This window comes from Eschrichtius robustus, chromosome 15, assembly GCF_028021215.1.
Source record: "Eschrichtius robustus isolate mEscRob2 chromosome 15, mEscRob2.pri, whole genome shotgun sequence".
Classification (NCBI taxonomy): Eukaryota; Metazoa; Chordata; class Mammalia; order Artiodactyla; family Eschrichtiidae; genus Eschrichtius; species Eschrichtius robustus.
Window position 1 is genome coordinate 63341317 of NC_090838.1, and position 9503 is coordinate 63350819.

At 54.4% G+C, this 9503-nt stretch overlaps 1 long non-coding RNA gene across 2 annotated transcripts; it reads left to right on the forward strand.

The window, feature by feature from the left end:
• The first annotated feature begins 6610 nt into the window (after positions 1-6610).
• On the forward strand, positions 6611-9267 carry LOC137778027 (uncharacterized). 2 transcript variants are annotated; one of them, XR_011076709.1, is made up of 3 exons: positions 6611-6668; positions 8342-8417; positions 8744-9267. It is a non-coding gene; the product is annotated as an uncharacterized lncRNA (long non-coding RNA). The 2 variants fall into 2 exon arrangements; XR_011076710.1 differs by lacking the exon at positions 6611-6668 and adding an exon at positions 7240-7308.
• Positions 9268-9503: the final 236 nt, after the last annotated feature.

The following is a 9503-nucleotide window of genomic DNA, read 5'->3' on the forward strand; positions in this document are numbered from 1 at the left end:
ATGTGGTGCTGGGTCTGCAGGTGTGAAGGGTGAGGCTTTCTCTGAGAGGCAGAGACCCTGTAGCTGCTGCGCTGTGGGTATGCAGGATAAAGAGAAGGCCTGGTTTGCACCTGTGCCTGTCAAGGTTCTGTGTAGAAAAACCCTTCGGACATTTTAACCAAGGAGAGATTTAGTACGGAGAATGAGGTGTTTTCCAAATTTGAGACAGAACACCCAGGAATGATTTCCAGAAGAATTCTAAACTGACCCCAGTGGCACTACAACCTCTGTCTATTGGTCTCATCTTTTGAATGGGTTCAAAACCACTGTAGCTAAAATACAGAGATCAAGAAACCAGAGAATCAAGTCACTACTGACATTGTCACCACTGTCTTTGCCTCTTGACATCCAGAAGCTAGAGAAGGGACCATATGAAGCTGCTGTAGAAAACAAACAAAAACCCAGAAACAACCAGAGACAGAAAAAAGCCTGAGCCTCACATCCACCTTCCAAATGTCATGAATGTAATTGATTGGTGGAATCCTATTCACTTCTAGAGCCCTAGCTGCAAGGGAGACGGGGAGATGCAGGTTTTAGTGTTCCAGCCTCTCCAGGCAAAAGGAGGGAGGAGACATGGGAGGTTGAGGGAGCCCATTCTCAGTGTCCACCACCCCACTTGTGGGAAACTCAGATGGAGGAGACAGTGCAAGACTGCAGGCCACATAGTGAGATGGGGACTCCAAGTGGCACAGAGGTTCTGAGAGGGCAGCTCACCTTATGGCCTCCCAGAGTGGTAAGCTAACATATTCACACAGTCACAAGGGCCAGCCCCCTGCACAGCTCATTCCATCCTCCCACCTACCTCATAAGACAGGGCTGAGTACATCCCCATTGACTCACAGGGAAACAGGCTCAGAGAGGTTAAGCAGCCTGCCCAAGACCACACACAGGTAAAGGGCAAAATAGGGCATAGAACCAGGGTTGGTTGACACCAAAGCTCTTTGGCTGGGTATGAAGAAGGGGATGGAAATAGAGTAGATGGGAGGTGGGAGGGGGCTGAAGGAAGACCCTCCGGGTGAGGAAGCCACATGAGCAGAGGCGCTGAGGTGTCTGAGCGTGCTGGATGTGTGCAGCAGCGAGCAGGAGGTCTGGCAGGGAGTGGGCACGCTTAGGGGAAGGGTGGAGAAGGGGTGGGCCATGCTCGGGAGGAGACTGCCTGCTGCACACACCATGAGGGACACTCGCTGAGCACAGAGGGAAGGGGAGCTGCAGGGCCTGGCACTGCGTGGGCAGGAGCCCATGGGGAAAGGGGCAGGAACTGGAGGAAGGCACTGGTGAGGGAAAGAGCAGGGCCAAGGTCAAAGGCGGAAGCCGAGGCTCAGGTGAGCAACAGAGCATGGGGGCAGCCTTGCCCAGGTGGGAGCTGTTAGCTCCACCACCAAGTAAACATCATTTCTGGGCTGTAGAATAGGCACTGCCAAGGGGAAACACAGCCGTGCTGACAGCTGTTCAGGAGCTGGGGGTTCCTGCCTTGTCCCCTCCACCCACCCAGGGCTAGCCCTGGTCAGCTGGGACCCTCCCCAGGGTCTCAGGAACAGCACTCCTTGCTTAAGAATGGCCTCATTCCTCCCCCAGAAAGCCTTCTTGGATTACCTCCACCAGGAGCTCCTGGAGCCAGGGCCAGCTACATGTATGGCCTGTGCAGTTGCCCAGGCCCCATGCTCAGAAGAAGGTCCCCATGCTTGGTTTAGTGCTCTGCCATCATCACCTTGAAATTCTCAATAATTTTTTAACAAGGGACTCTGCATTTTCGCTTTGCACTGGGCCCACAAATTATGAAGTTAGTCCTGCCTGGAATGAAGAATAATCTAAGAAAGGTTTCCATGATTCCTTGGGATCGGGGTGGGGGCTCCCCATGGAACTTTCAGGGAGGGTGACTGAAGGCCTTAAAAGGCATTCCTCCTGTTGTTTTGGATTCCTGCACCTCACATGCCCCCGGTATATTCCTCTATAAGTGCATGTGACTCTCCCATATCCTGTACACAGCCCTGCTCTAAGCTCTGAGAAGCAGCGGCTGTATCAACTGTTCAGTGCACGCTGGTCCCCCACCCCCTGCCAACTCCACAAAGAGCCATGCACGTGGTGGGTGCTCCATGGGGCTTGCTGAGCCAACGTGAAGGCCAGCTGGACGGGGTGGACAGACTGACCATCTCCGATGGTCCTCTTCTGCAGCCTGGGCGGGAGTGGAGTGGGGAGAGAAGGGAGGGAGACCGAGAGTGTGTGTGTGTGTGTGTGTGTGTGTGTGTGTGTGTGTGTGTGAGAGAGAGAGAGAGAGAGAGAGACAGAGACAGAGGGAGGGAGGGCGCACATAAAACAGAAACAGAGTTCAAATGTGAAACGATTAAAAAAATAAATCGAAGAGAGTGAGATAAGGCAGAGGAGCCTCTGCTCCCTAGTTAACATTCATTGGATTGAATAATCAGGCTTCATTATCTCAAATTGTCTGCATATTTGCCCTCAAAATGCTAATTTACAGTTGGCTGGGAGCAGTCTCGGCCTATTTTGACTAAAATATTATTTCACTTTATTGAGCATTGTTCTTAGCTGTCGGGCATCTTGGTTCGCAGGGAAAGGAGGGGAAGAAATAGAGGGAGAGAGGAAAACATCTTCTATCAAAGCTCTGCCCCGCTCAAGTCTGATTATGGGCTCCCTGTTTTGCGTAGAAATGGCATTTCTGAGCCTCCAAGTAAAATTAGAGTCTTTATCATTTTCTTTTAGGGGATAGACAGTTTATCATTAATCTCAGCCAAGGAAATAGGAGAAATTTTTTTTTTTTTTTTTTGTTTCACTGAAGGGATGGAAAATCTCACTCACCACTCCCCCCTCCCTCTTCAGTGCTGAGGCAGCCGGCTCCCCCCTCCTCCACCACATTCTCCCGACCTCCAAAGGTCTGGTGTTCTCTGCTTCTTGCCTTTCTCTGTCCTAAAGACCCCAGTGACCAAAGAAATGGTCGCAGGTTACTCACATCAGCTATGGAGTTTGGCTGGACTTTCCCAGAACCTCAGCCCTGGAAGTCTTAAAGATGTGAGCTCCAAATTTGATTCTAGAATTGAGTTAGAAAGACACAGCCCTCCTTGGAGCTAAAAGTTGTAACTGTCCTTTCAAGTCTTTGTTCACTTGTGAGCATGGTGTTCCAGACAGCGAGATCTGGGCCCCCGGCTGGGTTTCCACTCCACTGAGTGGCACACACTCTCCCAGCCTCCCCGTGACTGAGGGCAGGAGCTGGTGTGAGCCGTCACTGGGTCAGGCCGAGGCCAGGCCATTTCTCTGTGGTTAGAGTCACAGGGAAATGAACCTTAAAATTGTTTTAGTTCAACCCCCAAAACCAGATGACAAAACTGAGGACAGAAGTTAGCAGTCGGAGCTTGCAAATCCAGTGAGTGGGTCATCTTGGTGACTCTTATTACTGTTTGGGAGGCTTTTCTCTTCTCCTCTATCAAACTCCTTTCTGGATGCCCTTTTTGGTCAGCCCTCCTTCTAATTTTTTGTCATCCATTCCCTGTCTTAGCTCTTCCGTGGGCAATGAGTGGCCATTCTTGTGCTCTGTGGAGCGGAGAGGTTCTGGATTGCTGGTGCCTTCTGCCTTGCCTTCCCTGTGAAGGTCAGCCCAGGACCCAGGAGTCAGTATGCCCAGCCAACAGGCCTCCAGCTATCCTGCCCCAAAGCCATCCCCTCCTCAGCCAGCCAGGCCTTCCACCGCCTTCAAAGCCTGAGAAAGCCGTCCTCTTCTTCTCTACCCCGGAGTAAGCAGAAGTTGCAGGTCCCCAGGCCAAGGTCCCGGGTCACCGCGTGCACTTGGGCAGATTGTACATTGTACAAGGGCACTGGTCAGGTCGGCAGCGGGGCTGAGATCCAGCCCCTGCTTCCTTAGCGCTCAGAGCTGACTCACTTCTCTGCCCCACCCGCCCTAACTATCTGAGCTCAGCCTTCTCCCAGGGCTCTTCTCCTTCTGAATTGTCCTAAGCCTGAATGTGTTGACTGGATCGAGACCCAGATTGATGTGTCCACTCCCCTCCCCCACCCTGGATCTGTGTGGTGTGTGGGGCCTTGCCATCTGTACTCAACAGGATTCGAGGCCTGCAGGCACTGGCCTCTGTCCACTTATTGCAGCCAGCACCTGTCCCTGCCTGGGTCTCCATGCCTCTGGTCACAGTAGTTACTGCTGTCTCTCAGCTTCCTGACCTCCTGAGACACTGGACTCCCCAGACCCTCCGTGCATGGCTCCCTAGCCAGCCTAGGCCTAGGGGCAGCAGCCTCTGGCCAGGCACAGGGTCATTGGTCAGGGGATATCATCAGGCATTTTGCACAGAGGCTTCTGGAAGGCAGTATCATGAAACAGCCTATAGGCACTCTAGCCATCATGCACACAGAGCAGACATCACATACATACATCCCAGCCAGCACAGCACACACTCCGCAGACACACCCCACCCCACAGACAACACCCTCACCCTTAGCAAACACTACCAACACGTAGACACAACCCAAGAGATACTACACACACACCCACACTCAACAGACACACACATGCAGCCAACACCCCCCCACCAACCTATGCTCATATCCAGCAGAAGCCATATACACCCTCACACTTTCCCAGGCACACACACACACACACACACACACCCAACAGATACTATATACTAGCTCACCTGCTCACACGTGCTCTGTCACATTTATCACAGTTGGTGGCCATGCACCTGGTATGATATGAGAAAGCTGAGAAGCCCCCAGCAGGCCGTACCTAAATGCATGAGGTGGAGAGCCTTGTACCTTCATAATTTGCCTGATGAAATTACAAAACAGGAGGAGGAAATTCCACTGCTTCTGGGATGCAGGACCCTGGCTTTAGCTCAGTTCTGTCACTGCAGAGACATGTGACCTGGATCACCCTCTCCACAACAAGAAATAAGGCATTAGGAGGACTTGTACAAAGTCTTCAGATGGGCTTTAGGGCCCCGGCTGTTCATCATACAGCATATGTTGAGGGCCACCCTGGCCTGGGTGCTGCAGGGCAGATAAGGAATTCCAGGCCAGGCTTGGTCCCTGTCCTCAGAGAGTCAGCGTCAGGCTGGAGAGAGAAGCAGGGCTTAGTATCAGAGGATGTAAGAACAAACACACACCAATTGTGCAAATTCACTCTCAGGCAGAGGGCCTGAGGATTAAACGGGGTTCGAGGTAAAACAAGAAACCCCGGGGTGGCCACTGCAGCTGGCCATGTCCAGAGGGAAGAATTCAGACTTGGGGGCAAGGAGGGTAGGAGATACAGTCATTTATTCATCCATCAGCTATTTATTTATTCAGCACCTACTGCCTACCTAGTGCTTTGAGGAATGAGGTCCCTGCCTCCTGTTGCTTCTGTCCCAGCTGAGAGACTGTCAGTACGAACCAAGTGAATAGTAAGGATGATATCAAGGTGGTGTCAGGCTATGAGGCAAATCGGCAGGTAATGGGCAGTGACTGGGGCCACCTTTGTACAGGGGAGGGCTCACTTAGGGCGATGAGGGCAGGCCTGGGACTAGGGTGAAGCAAGGAGACACTCCCTCTCAGGAGTGTACGACCTTGAAAGGGAGTGCCTCCTTAAATTTGTGCCCTCAGTGGTGCCTCACTTGCCTCACCCTCATCCCAGCCCCGTTCAAGGGCATTAAGGGGAGGCACCTAGGCATGAGCCTCTAGTTTGCTATCAAGCCCTCGCAGCCTGATTTCTCTCCTATATCTCTGTTTTTGTGCTCCATTTCCGTAGACCTCCACTTACCCTGCCCCAGCCTACGGCCCCAGCCCTAGCTTTCCTTCCCTAGGCCTCAGGGTGTCAGAGTAGGCCCCTGCTCCCTGCCCACCAAACCCCCCCACTACCACCACCAGAGCGCCGAGGCTTGCCACCGCACAGAGAAGCCAAGCTTTGAACTGTGGGCCTAGGCCCAGGGAGGTCGCTCAGAAGGCCAAGGTTCAGTTTCCCTGGCCTGCGGTGGCTGTGCTGGGAGGGGAAGGGGTGCACTGTGGGGGCCTGGATGGGAGGCTGGGAAGAAAGAAAACTCACCCCAGCGAGGAACAGAGTCTTGTCCCTGTAACGCCATCACTTGGCCTCAGTGGGTTTGCCCCCAAAGGCTCCCATATCACGCTATTTCTCTCTTCCCCTGGCACTGACCTCTCTCATTAAGAACTTGTAGAAGAGACCATGTCTATTTCCCAGCTTGGAGCACTTGGCACTCTGCACCCCATATTCAGTGAAGAATGACTGAATGTGGTTGCAGTGAGATTCAGGCCACTCTGGCAGACCCCAGGAAGTGGGTCCCCGCCACTGCAGAAGCACTGGGGCCTACGGGGTGGTTTGGGGCACACAGGGGCCTCTCAACCCCCAGCTCCATAGTGGGCTCTCAGGGGGTCAAGCCCAGCCAGGCCCCTGTGGGTCCTCTGCACCCCCTGCCTCACCTAACAAAGGCCGGCGCGATCTGGGATCTCACCTCCCTCAGCCTGGCAGGCTGGGGCAAGTTTGCGGGTATTCCCCTCTTCGCCCCTCCCCCCCATTTTCCCCTGGCAACCTCCATGCCCTTTCCAAGGACATTCTCCACCTCCAAGTCCGGACTGACCTCGGCTACAGAGGGGCGCTAGGGACAGGACATGGGGGACGGGTAGGTGGGTCCGGACTGCCTCCTAGGCCCCGGGTAGGGGGTGGGGCGCCCCTCCCGGAGCTGGGCCGAGACCCCGGCTCCTGCGCTAACAATCAATGGGCCGCAGCCGGCGGGCGGGGCCGGGCCGGAGGATTAGGGCGGGGAAGGGCAATTACAGCCGAGCGGCCGAGCTCCGGATTTCGTCCGCTGCGCTGCTCAAATGCCACATTTCGGATGCAGCGCCGCGCCCGCCCTGTTTGCTCGGGGAGTGGGGGCCCCGGGGCAGGAAGCCAACTCGCAAGTGTATCGGAGATTAGGGCCGGCGGCGGCGGGGGCGGGCACTGGACAAACACGCGGCGGCCGCCTCAATCCTCCGTCCTCTATTCCGCCCGCGGCGACGCTGGCCGGGCCGTGACTCGGCGACGCGCGGACGCGGGTTGGGAAGGCCGCGGCCCCTACCCCGCCCAGGGCCTCCGCGCCCGCCTCAGGGGACTCTCCGCCTGGGCTCGCGAGCGGGCGGGGGCGGGGTGCTGAGCTAGCAGGGCCGACAGGCACCTGGCGGGGGAGCAATGGATTTTTTTTCTTCCTTCAAATATTTATGAATTTTGCATCTTTTCCTTAATGAACTTACACGTGGAGGACCAACTCCCGTAAAAATTGGGTTGGTACCAAAGATCATGGTGGGAGAATGAGGAAAAGAAGGAGGGCACGGAGACCGAGCAGGACTTGGGTGGAGTCGGGAGGACGAGGAAAGGGCGGAGGAAGGGGAAGAGGGAGGGCGAACGGAGGAAACCCAGGCACGGTCTCCTTCAGTCCCTCCAACCCTCCATGACTCGCCCCCCAGGGCTGGCTCAAACCCTCCTCCTCGCACCCCTACTTCCCCATCTGCCTGGTGGCGCGAGGGGAAAGAGCCCCCGGTTGGGGATGGGGAAGGAGAAAGAGGCAAAAGTGAAGGTGTGGGAGTGGTGGGCCCCTCGCCCGGAGGGAACACCAGGGAGCTAGCAGCACTGCGGAAAATGCAGCGGTCCCCGGGCGGAGCAGCCCCGGACCCGCGCGGCAGGGGATGGCGCCTCCTGGTGTCCAGGAGACCGCGCTGCCCGGCGCTAACCGCCGCCCTAGGTCTGAGTTCGCTGGCCTGGGAAGTGAGCCTTTGATAGGCCTCCAGGAGCCCTGGAGGATATGTCCAGACTCTTAAGCCAGAGTTTCCAGGGACCCAGAGGTCAGAAGGACAGTCTAGGACCCCAGAACAAATTCCTCTCCTGGGAGCTGTAGGGTTCACCCCTACACTGGCTTCTGCCACATCCCCAGCTAGAGCTCCTCCTGCCCTTCCACAACTCACCCTCAATCCGTGCTGCTTCCTGTTCCCTGAGCAGACTGACCATTCCTACAAACATGCCTTTGCTCAGGTTTCTGGGAGGGTCCAAATCCTGACCACCTACCAAGACACAGCTAGCGTCCAACCTCTTCCTCCAGGAAGCCCTCCAGGGCTGCTCCAGCTCAGAGGCTCTTTGAACCAGTCAGGCTCTATGTTCTCTTGGAACTGAGTGGCTTTGGCCAGGGACCGGATCTGCCCACACCCACCCCCTAACCCCACTCCAGACAGCTGGAGCTTAAAAGGTTAGTGGGCTGGTCCCTGAGGCACTTGTGCCCAGGAGCACCCTGGTCCCTTAGGAGTGACACAGTTTCTCTTCCAGGGAACCCCACCCAGTTCCTCACTCCTCTGACTGGCTCCTCTGCTCCATCCTCCACCCCACCATGATCCCTTGGGAGGTAAGGCCACTTTGTAATCACCCCTGTTCTTGGAAAGGTTATGAAGTCCTTTCTCTTGCTATTGACACCTCTGAACTGAACAAACAAGCTTCCTTTTCACCCTCTCATGAGGTCCTTAGTGAGCTGCTGAAACCTCCAGAAATGACCAGTTCAGGCAAGTTCCAAGATTTGGGAGGTTAAGCCCTCACCTCAAGAGAGGTTGTGGCTAAACCCACCAGGAACCTGCCCTCACCATGGGTGGATATACCGACCAGACAGACAGTGCAGCCTGTGGAGGGCAGTGCAGCAACATCAGCCATTTCAAATGAGCCTCTCTCTCATCCCAGGAACTGCACATTTAAGAATCTCTCCTAAGGACTTCCCTGGTGGCGCAGTGGTTAAGAATCCGCCTGCCAATGCAGGGGACACGGGTTTGATCCCTGGTCCAGGAAGATCCCACATGCTGCGGGGCAACTAAGCCCATGTGCCACAACTACTGAGCCCGCGTGCCGCAACTACTGAAGCCCACACGCCTAGAACCCGTGCTCTGCAGCAAGAGACGCCACTGCAATGAGAAGCCTGAGCAGCGCAAAGAAGAGCAGCCCCCGCCCACTGCAACTAGAGAAATCCCTCGCGCAGCAACGAAGACCCAATGCAGACAAAAAAAAAAAAAGAATCGCTCCTAAAAAGTACTTGCAGGGAGCACAGCGCCTATAAGGATGCTTGCCATGAGGGGAAAGGGAAAACCATCTTAAAGCCCATCAGTGGTGGGCTGGCTCAACTATTGGCATGCTGTGCAACCATTTGTTAAAAATTTGGTGGAGGTATATACACTGACACAGTGACGTGTCCAATATGTATTAAGTGAGAAATAAAGCAAGTTTAAAAACAGTTTAAAATACTTTGATTCAATGATTTTTGTAAAAATCATTATAATAAATATGTTAGTATATGTATGGAATAGAAGTAAACCTGAAAAAAGGTGGTTATTTTGTTAGTGGATTATGGAGGGGCTTTCATTTTCTTAATGGTAATTTTGGTATTGTTTAATTTTTATGCAAAATGTATATATTATGTTTGGAATTAGAAGAGGAAAATAAGCCTATG